This window comes from Triticum dicoccoides, chromosome 1A (genome assembly GCF_002162155.2).
Source record: "Triticum dicoccoides isolate Atlit2015 ecotype Zavitan chromosome 1A, WEW_v2.0, whole genome shotgun sequence".
NCBI lineage: Eukaryota > Viridiplantae > Streptophyta > Magnoliopsida > Poales > Poaceae > Triticum > Triticum dicoccoides.
Window position 1 is genome coordinate 563,572,927 of NC_041380.1, and position 9,891 is coordinate 563,582,817.

Sequence of the window (9,891 nt, forward strand, 5' to 3'; positions counted from 1 at the left end):
GTTATTATTATATTTCCTTGTTCATGATAATCGTTTATTATCCATGCTAGAATTGTATTGATAGGAAACTCAGATACATGTGTGGATACATAGACAACACCATGTCCCTAGTAAGCCTCTAGTTGACTAGCTCGTTGATCAATAGATGGTTATGGTTTCCTGACCATGGACATTGGATGTCGTTGATAACGGGATCACATCATTAGAAGAATGATGTGATGGACAAGACCCAATCCTAAGCCTAGCACAAGATCATGTAGTTCGTATGCTAAAGCTTTTCTAATGTCAAGTATCATTTCCTTAGACCATGAGATTGTGCAACTCCCGGATACCGTAGGAGTGCTTTGGGTGTGCCAAACGTCACAACGTAACTGGGTGGCTATAAAGGTGCACTACAGGTATCTCCGAAAGTGTCTGTTGGGTTGGCACGAATCGAGACTGGGATTTGTCACTCCGTGTAAACGGAGAGGTATCTCTGGGCCCACTCGGTAGGACATCATCATAATGTGCACAATGTGATCAAGGAGTTGATCACGGGATGATGTGTTACGGAACGAGTAAAGAGACTTGCCGGTAACGAGATTGAACAAGGTATCGGGATACCGACGATCGAATCTCGGGCAAGTATCGTACCGCTAGACAAAGGGAATTGTATACGGGATTGATTAAGTCCTTGACATCGTGGTTCATCCGATGAGATCATCGTGGAGCATGTGGGAGCCAACATGGGTATCCAGATCCCGCTGTTGGTTATTGACCGGAGAGGTGTCTCGGTCATGTCTGCATGTTTCCCGAACCCGTAGGGTCTACACACTTAAGGTTCGATGACACTAGGGTTATAGGGAAAGTATGTACGCGGTTACCGAATGTTGTTCGGAGTCCCGGATGAGATCCCGGACGTCACGAGGAGTTCCGGAATGGTCCGGAGGTAAAGATTGATATATAGGAAGTATGGTTTTGGCCACCGGAAGTGTTCCGGGCAGCACCGGTAGTGTACCGGGACCACCGGAGGGGTCCGGGGGTCCACCAGGTGGGGCCACCAGCCCCGGAGGCCTACATGGGCCAATAGTGGGAAGGGACCAGCCCCTAGGTGGGCTGGGGCACCTCCCACCAAGGCCCAAGGCGCCTCCAAGAGGGGAAGGGGGCAAACCCTAGGGCAGATGGGCCCTAAGGCCCACCCCAGGTGCGCCTCCCCCTCTCCCCCTTGTGGCCGCCACCCAGATGTGATCTGGGGGCTGCCGCCACCCCTAGGGAGGGAACCCTAGGTGGGGGTGCAGCCCCTCCCCTTCCCCTATATATACTTGAGGTTTGGGGCTGCCCAACACATGTGATTTGCTCTCCCTGTTGGCGCAGCCCTACCCCTCTCCCTCCTCGTCTTTCGTAGTGCTTGGTGAAGCCCCGCTGGAGTCCCGCGCTCCTCCATCACCACCACGCCGTCGTGCTGCTGCTGGATGTAGTCTTCCCCAACCTCTCCTTCTCCCCTTGCTGGATCAAGGCGTAGGAGACGTCACCGGGCTGTACGTGTGTTGAACACGGAGGTGCCGTCTGTTCGGCACTAGGATCATCGGTGATTTGGATCACGACGAGTACGACTCCATCAACCCTGTTCACTTGAACGCTTCCGCTTAGTGATCTACAAGGATATGTAGATGCACTCTCCTTCCCTCGTTGCTAGATTACTCCATAGATTGATCTTGGTGATGCGTAGAAAATTTTGAATTTCTGCTACGTTCCCCAACAGTGGCATCATGAGCTAGATCTATGCGTAGTTTCTATGCACGAGTAGAACACAAAGTAGTTGTGGGCGTCGATTTTGTCAATTTACTTGCCGTTACTAGTCTTATCTTGATTCGGCGGCATTGTGGGATGAAGCGGCTCGGACCAACCTTACACGTACGCTTACGTGAGACCGGTTCCACCGACTAACATGCACTAGTTGCATAAGGTGGCTGGCGGGTGTCTGTCTCTCCCACTTTAGTCGGATCGGATTCGATGAAAAGGGTCCTTATGAAGGGTAAATAGAAATTGGCATATCACGTTGTGGTTTTTCACGTAGGTAAGAAACATTCTTGCTAGAAACCTATAGCAGCCACGTAAAAACTTGCAACAACAATTAGAGGACATCTAACTTGTTTTTGCAACATATGTCTTGTGATGTGATATGGCCAAAAGGATGTGATGAATGATATATGTGATGTATGAGATTGATCATGTTCTTGTAATAGGAATCACGACTTGCATGTCGATGAGTATGACAACCAGCAGGAGCCATAGGAGTTGTCTTAATTTATTTATGACCTGCGTGTCAACATAAACGTCATGTAATTACTTTACTTTATTGCTAAAGCGTTAGCCATAGTAGTAGAAGTAATAGATGACGAGACAACTTCAAGAAGACACGATGATGGAGATCATGGTGTCATGCCGGTGACAACGATGATCATGGAGCCCCGAAGATGGAGATCAAGAGGAGCAAAATGATATTGGCCATATCATGTCACTATTTGATTGCATGTGATGTTTATCATGTTTTACATCTTATTTGCTTAGAACGACGGTAGCTTAAATAAGATGACCCCTCACTAAAATTTCAAGAAAGGTGTTCCCCCTAACTGTGCACCGTTGCGAAGGTCCATTGTTTCGAAGCACCACGTGATGATCAGGTGTGATAGATTCTAACGTTCGAATACAACGGGTGTTGACGAGCCTAGCATGTACAGACATGGCCTCGGGACACATGCGAAACACTTAGGTTGACTTGACGAGCCTAGCATGTACAGACATGGCCTCGGAACACGGAAGACCGAAAGGTCGAACATGAGTCGTATAGAAGATACGATCAACATGAAGATGTTCACCGATGATGACTAGTCCGTCTCACGTGATGATCGAACACGGCCTAGTTGATTCGGGTCATGTAATCACTTAGATGACTAGAGGGATGTCTATCTGAGTGGGAGTTCATAAGATGAACTTAATTATCCTGAACATAGTCAAAAGGTCTTCGCAAATTATGTCATAGCTCGCGCTTCAGTTCTACTGTTTAGATATGTTCCTGGAGAAAATTTAGTTGAAAGTTGATAGTGGTGGTGTTGCTCGGGCGAAGGCGGGCCGTTCTTTCCCCGCATGCGCGTTGCGGGCCGTGGGTGCCCCTGATGCAGCGACGCGGCCATTGGCTGCAAGGCGCGTGGTGGTGCGGCTGGCTGGCGGCGTCCACTCCGCCTAGATCTAGGCCATTTTGGGCCCCTTCTGGGTTGGGGCGGGCCGGCGGTCCGATGTGCGGCGGTGTGGCTCCCTGGTGGTGGTGGCGAGGCATCGGGGGGTGCCGGTGGTGGCGGCTTTGTCGGCCGACGTGCTGCAGTGTGGAAGCAGGGGCTGCCCTAACCCATTTGGGCCCGGTCGGGCCAGTAGGGGCCTGGTAGGCCCCTGCCGTCACGTCTGGTCGGCTTCACGGCAGCGGCGAAGGTTGTCCCCTCTCGTCGGCTGAGTTGTGGATGCCCCCGAGCCCCTTGGCTCCTCTTTCCTCCTCCAGATCTCGTGTCGGTGGCCTCAGGAGATGACGAAGTTGGTTCAGTGAACGTGGTGGCAAAGGCTGGTGGGCGGCAGGTTGGTTGGTACACTTCAGATCGTCGGGGGTGGTGGTGGTTGTGTTTGGGTTCGTGAAATCCCTGGCGGCTCGTCCGGCATTGACGTGGTGCCGCCTGCAGACGCCGCCGGACCTCCCTAAAGGTCCTCGGGTATACGCCTTCCCCACTGTCCTGTGCGTACCGAGGGAAACCCTAGGACTTGTCCGGACAGCAGCGGCGTTGTCGTCGCATTCCTTCTTGAAGGTGTTGCTCTGTACGCGACGCTTCGGGTGCTAGGAGCGCGGTGGTACTTCACCGGACGGTGCAGCGGTTACCGGTCATCTTTGTTTCATTGATCTACCGATGTCGGCATTTGTTGCCAATTATTATCTTTCGTTTAACATGCAACAAATACAAATTTTCAAAATCCCGTTACAACGCACGGGCAGTCTACTAGTATTATTGATTGATCAATTATATAGTTCTCACATTATGATACAGTATGAGTGAATTTGCATGTGTTAGTAAGCCTATTTGTATCGTGGAATTAATCTTATCCTAATGTTGATGTACATGGCTCACTGAATGCATAACCAAGCTGAGATCAGGACCCAAATAGCCATCTAATATGCTTAGATAAAATTGAAGCACACAAGACTGCCTCGAGAGGCGCGCCACGGGCGCGCCCCTACCCCTAGTATATTTTATTTCATGCAGCTACAACTATGAGAACATGGGCCTTCCCCTTGTCTTGAACAACGCATTGTGCACGCGCGCAGAGTAGGTGGCCATGGCAGCTCACACGGAAAGTCCCGCATGCCCAGATGATCAGTCGTTTGCGCTCCGTGACCCCATGGTGTCGAGATCGACAGAGAATAGCCATGTCCCTTTTTGCCGGGGCGAACACGATAGACTTAGAGAGCAACTCTAGCAGATCCTGTAAAACGTCCGGCTCGTAAAAATTTCGGCGAGTATGTGGGTTCGGCCTAATTTTCCGATCAGAACAGAGCCCGCATACTTGTCCGACCCGCAATTTTTTTTGCGGTAGCCCGCAAACCGCACGTCCCGAGTAGTATAACTGCGGTTTCGCGACCCTTTTGCGGGTCCAAACCCTATCCCTTCGTCGCCACGAGCCATCCGATTCCCCTTTCCTATCTCCCAACTTCTTGCCGTCGGCGACCACCCGCCCCGCCTCCAGCCGCCATGTGGGGGCGCATGTGGAGCTCTGGACGCGGCTCCGGCAGCAGATCCGGCCGTGAGCGCGACCCGGAGCGCGAGCGGCACGTCCGGTCGGACGGCGTGAGGAAGCGCGGCGCCCGGAAGTGGACCAACCATGGGATGTCGTCACCGGCGAGCTTCAACCGCCGTGAGACGGAGGAGTACGACCGGCGCGCGTCCTTCTCCTCCGCGAGGTCCTACGCCGGATCCTCCTTGTCCTCCGGCGCGGGCTTCCTTCCCATGAAAAGGGAGTGGTCGGACGACGAGGAGGAGCCGGAGCCGCCAGCGCTGTTCGCCTTCGTCCCGGTGAAGGAGGAGCCCGAGGAGCCCGCTCAGCTCGGCCGCCGTGGAGTCGTCGGCCCCGAGGACTACGTCACGGACTTCGACGCCGTCGCCGCCGCCATCGCCGAGCGGAGCGTGCGCGAGGAGGAGGAGCGCCGACGCCACGCCGAGGAGCTCGAGGCCCTCGAGTGGCGGCAGGCGGTCACCGACAACCACACCGCCAACGAGAAGGCTGAGGAGTGGCACCGCATTCGAGCAGAGCAGGCGGTGAAGTACGTCGACCTGTGCAGCTCCGGCGAGGAGGATTGAGGGTCCGGCTCCTCCACGGCGTCGTCCAGTTGCCGCGACCTCGCCGCCGTCAGATCCAACCCCTATGCTAGTAGTTTAACGTAGTTTGTAGTATAAACTATGCTTGTAGTTTGTTGATCATGTGATGAACTATGTAGTATGTGATGAACTATTAGTGCAATTTCTCCCGTGAAAGTGTTTTTTTAAATTATGCAGGTTTTGATACGGATTATGTTCTGCCGCGCATGTTTTCGACCCGCAAATGTGATCTTCGTGAAACTATAAACGTGTTTTACGAGTTGAATTTTTGCGGGGTCTGCTAGAGTTGCTGTTAGGGCTGGTCATTACGACCTGCAATGGCGCGTCGAAGTACTCCTCCTTGTACTCTGCCAGCCCACGCGTCGCCTCCTTCAACTCCACGCTCTTGTGGATCTCCCACTCTTCGAAGGACGTGCGCGCGAATAACACCAAGACCCGGAGGTTGCTGCCTTGCAGGCAAACAAATCGAATGTTCTGAGGTACGATCCTCAGTGACTTGCAGCACCTTCTCCTGAAGGCTATCTGGCAACCAGCGGTAACGACCACCATAAGTTACCAGGCGTTGGTCATCATCGCCTTTGAAGCTCCAGAAGAGATAGTCGGAGGAACAAGTGTGGCCGAGGAAATGCAGCGAGCCAGCGCCGTCGAGAGGGATGTTGTCGCAGAGGCGCCTACTCTGCTCGGCGTACCAGCTGTGCGGCCCGGGTATTCCTCTCCGGGCCTCGGTCTTCTTGTTCCGGGCGAACAGGCACACCGTGGGTCCGTGGCGCAACCAATGTCGTCGCACACCCCGTCGTATGCTTGGTAGACCACGCAGGCCACCTTGAACGTCTCTATGCTGTCGACGACGTGCGGTTCATCGGACACGGGATTGGCCACGGTGGTCCTCTTGGTGCCGATCAGGTACGCGCCGAGGCAGGGGTGGTGCTTCATCTCCTCCATGCGCGGGATGAGCCGGTGGCGCCGGGTGGCCGGCTCGCAGAGCAGGAGGTCCGGGAAGCAGCGGCGCATCCACCGGCCGCTCTTCCTCCTCCTGGCGAGGAGCAGGAGGCTGCGGCTGCTGTCGACGACCTCCCACGCCCCTCTGCCGCCTGGGAGGAAGTCGAGCGAGAAGTGGCGGCCGTCGACGGCGGGCTGCTGCGCGGCGGTGGGGACGAAGACGACCTCCCGGCCGCGCGGGGACGCGCGGTTGTAGTAGTTCCCTGCGAGGGGCCGTGGGTGCGGGCCCTGCGGGTAGCGGCCGGTGTCGACGGCCCATTCGAAGAAGCGTGGGGCGGCCATGATCCGGCGCCCAGGGCCGGCCCTGGAGTTTCGAGGGCCCTAGGGCGGACTCCATTAGTGGGCCTAGCGGCTGCGATGGAGGAAAAAAAAGGAATTCCATAATTTGATATGTAAAAATTCTTGTAAGGCCATAAACCATGATATATTTTTCCGTTGTAAATATTACCCCGTCCCTTGTCTAGGTACATAAGTATGTACACAAATTTAAGATAAGTAATTTAAAACGGAGGATGTATCTGATAATAATATATTGCGGTGTTTCAATAATATTGGCATCTAATTGCTTTAGATTATCAGTAGTGTCACTTCAAAAATTAAATTGACTCACAACCTCCTTCTAAAATTTAGTTAACTGATGTGCTCATTTTCTCTTTTTCTTTTCTCGGAACTAGATAAATGTGTTTAGGCAACATGTTTGTGAAAACCAAAAAGAGTACACCTAAGCTTTGGAGTAAATAAGAAGCAATAATATGTGTGCTCCAATGCTGGTGTGCTCTTCAGGTATCCAAGTCCAAAACATCGAGACTCGGCGACCAAGAGTACCGGTTATCTCCTCCAAGAATGCAAGGTTTATAAAAAGAGAATACAACTTAATTATAATCAATCAGATTAAAATTGAGGGCCAAAAGAATTCATAAAAATAATTTACCTCTGTGGTTCGGCTGTTCCTCACCCTAGGCGCAGCCGGCAGCCGTTGCAACGCTCCAGCCTTCGGCAGAGTTGCACAACGTTCGCCCGCTTCGTCCTCCGTGTGTGACAGGAAACGAAGCCATGGGCCCTGAGCGAGTGAAGATTGCTAGAATTGAGCTATGGATTCATAAAAACAATTCAGCTATGTGTGCGTTCTTTGGGCTTCTAATAAATATTGGGCTTGTACGGCTGTACCCAATCCTTTAGCATACATTATATGGCCTGGGTCGGGGCCCCTGGTCCGGCTGGGCCCCAGGCCGTCGCCCCTGCTGCCCTGGCCCAGGGCCGGCCCTGTCGGCGCCACCGCTTGCAGGTGGCGGCTGCGCGGACGAGGCAGACAGGGGACTCCATGAGACACTCGAGGATCAGCTCCAGGAGCTTGTCCGGGACGTCGTGCAGCGTCGTCGCCGCCGGTGGTGGTTTCGCGCGGGCGGCCATGGAGTGATTGAGCGGTGGTTTCCCTCTGCGCAAGGAAACCCTATGTGGCACATATTTGCTTGTCAGGTTAACAGATCGAATCCGTCTCGTGTACGTGTATCATATCGGCCTGGGTTGCATGGGGACGTACGTGTACGTGAATCCGTACGCAAGCCGGCCTAAGAGCATCTCCAACAGGCGTCGCGCGCAAAAAACTGGTTTGGCGCGCGCCCATCGTCTGGTTTGGCGCGACGCGCAGCGCTGGCTCCAGCGGCCGTGCTAAAATGCAGTGCGCGCGCCGCTCCAGCAGCGCGCGCGACTCGCCGATACATTGCCTATTGCATTTTGAACACAAAATTTGATGAAACATTCAAAATGCAATGAACATGACATATAAAATTTCACACAAACAAGTTGATGAAGAAAATTTCATGCCCACAAGTTCAAAATCATGCCCACAAGTTCATCCAACCAAGTTCAAAATGCAAATCAAGTTCAATACACAAATGAAAGACACATCATTCCTCATCCATGTCTTCGTCCTCGTCCTCATCTTCGGAAGACGATTCTTCCACCTTCAAAGATGAATCTTCATCATCGCGCACCGCATCACGTGAAACTCTGACGGTGTTGGCAAGATCTTCAACGGCATCTTCATGGGAATGTGTGCGAGGAGGCACATCGAAAGACATTCCGCCCATGACGGCCGGAGGTGCATCCATGCCTCCCATGAGAGAAGCAAAACTCATGCCTCCCATGGTGGCCATAGCGTCGGGGGATGCTCCAAAGCCAGCCATGCCTCCCATTGCACCGCCCACGGTACCTCCGAAGCCACCCATGCCACCCATGGCGCCGATGCCACCGCCACCCATTGCGTCGAGGCCACCGCCACCCATGGCGCTGAGGCCACCGCCACCCATGGCGCCGAGGCCACCGTCACCCATTGCGCGAATCATGGCTCTTTTTTGGATCAAGACTTCTTCCGGCGGAGGCGAGGCCAACACCACCCGGGCTAGGGTTTGCGGCGGCGGCGGCGGCGGTGGGGGGGTCGCGGCTATAGGACGGGGTGAGCGGGGTGCCGGCGCGTGCGTCTATGGGGTGTGGGTCGCCGGCGCCGGCGCGCGCAGGGCTTTGGAGGGGGAGAAGACAGAGCGCAGCGCGAGCGCTCGACTGTGCCGCGCGCGGAAGCGGGCGCCGCAAATACACCGCGCGAGGTAGCGCTTCCTGCCGCGCGCCCAACTCCTTATATCGCGCGCGCGGTTATTGCGCGCCCGCTGGAGCCACCCACCGGGTTGCGCACACGCTAAACTGGGTATATTTACGGAGCGGCGCCTGTTTAGCGCGCCCGCCAGGTTGATCATGTTTTTTCCTATAGTTTTTCTTTTTGAACACAATACAACAAAAGATATATTCATGTCCGTAGACCATCTGGTGATGATTATAAGCACTGGAGTGAGCCGAAGGCGCGCCACCGTCATCGTCCCTCGCTCATCAAAAACAGACCAAATTTGTTGTAGTAGACAGTTGACAGGTCGTCATGCTAACGCCCCATAGGACTATCACACCAGAAAAACAATCGTCACCGATAAGAAAAGTATAGATCAAAAGGATTCAACCTGTACACACATGAACAAAGACTGGATCTAAGTAGATCCACCGAAGACCGGCACCGACTGAATCCCACGAAATCCGCCGGGGACACACATCCACACGCCCTCACAGAACAATTGACGTATCACATAAACAGGGGCTAGACATGGATAACCTTATTCCATCTTCAGGGAGTCCCCATTGTCTCATCTTCGTGAGCAGGACACAAACCTAAATGAACTCACAAAAACACCTAACAAGGGAGCAAGATCCGACCCGCGAGCAAGGGCTAAGGTCCACCGTGTCTCTATAGGCCTACAACCATCGGAGACGAGGCAGACCGACATCGGCACCGATGCTAAGTAGAGGAACCCTATGTTTTTTCCTTTCTGAGAGAGAAGGCGGCTGCTGCGTTCGATCATGTTCTCTTCACACACACGTTGATTTTCTTGGGGTCTATCCGGGGCATATGTAGATGTCCCTACTTATTGCACATCTAAGTGACTCAAGCAAATATAAA